This window comes from Tupaia chinensis, unplaced genomic scaffold (assembly GCF_000334495.1).
Source record: "Tupaia chinensis unplaced genomic scaffold, TupChi_1.0 Scaffold000201_1, whole genome shotgun sequence".
Taxonomy (NCBI): Eukaryota; Metazoa; Chordata; class Mammalia; order Scandentia; family Tupaiidae; genus Tupaia; species Tupaia belangeri.
The window spans coordinates 1,825,173-1,825,576 of record NW_006159676.1 but is presented as its reverse complement, the minus strand read 5'-3'; the positions used below and the strand labels follow the sequence as shown (position 1 = coordinate 1,825,576).

General features: G+C 62.1%; 1 protein-coding gene across 2 annotated transcripts in view; it reads right to left on the bottom strand.

The window, feature by feature from the left end:
- The window catches only part of LRRC25 (leucine rich repeat containing 25), a 10,495-nt gene extending 10,091 nt beyond the window's left edge, over positions 1 to 404 (bottom strand). The window contains exon 1 of one of the 2 annotated variants that reach the window (XM_027771294.1): positions 207 to 404. The gene's annotated coding sequence lies outside the window, so the exon portion shown is untranslated. The remainder of the gene's footprint in view (positions 1 to 206) is intronic. The other variant, XM_027771295.1, reaches the window with a different exon arrangement.

Sequence of the window (404 nt, the reverse complement as noted above, 5' to 3'; positions counted from 1 at the left end):
AAATGAGGGGTGCCCTCGGAGCCGCCCCCGCCTGGTTTTTTTTTTTTTTTTTTTGCCAAGTGTTTCTTGCAGCGGGCGGGTGCTGGGAGCAGGTGGGGTGCACCCGGGCTACTAAAATGCTCTCCCGCTACGCCCTCCAACTCCCACGCCCCGACTCTGGCTGGCTGTCCCAGCACGGCCCCCCAATTCTAGCACCTCTGTCCTACCTTTCTGGTCCCACTACCTCCGCACCTTGGCCTCGATGTTACTGAGACGTCTCTGGGGCCAGAGGAGGGTCTGCAGAGTGGCTCAGCTGGGCCACGGGGGTCCGAGCGGCCCGGGACCCTCTGCAGCTATGCCGAGGTCTCTGGAGCTTCTCAGACTCTGCACTCAGAGACTCCGGGGGAAGAGGAACTACAGTCCGG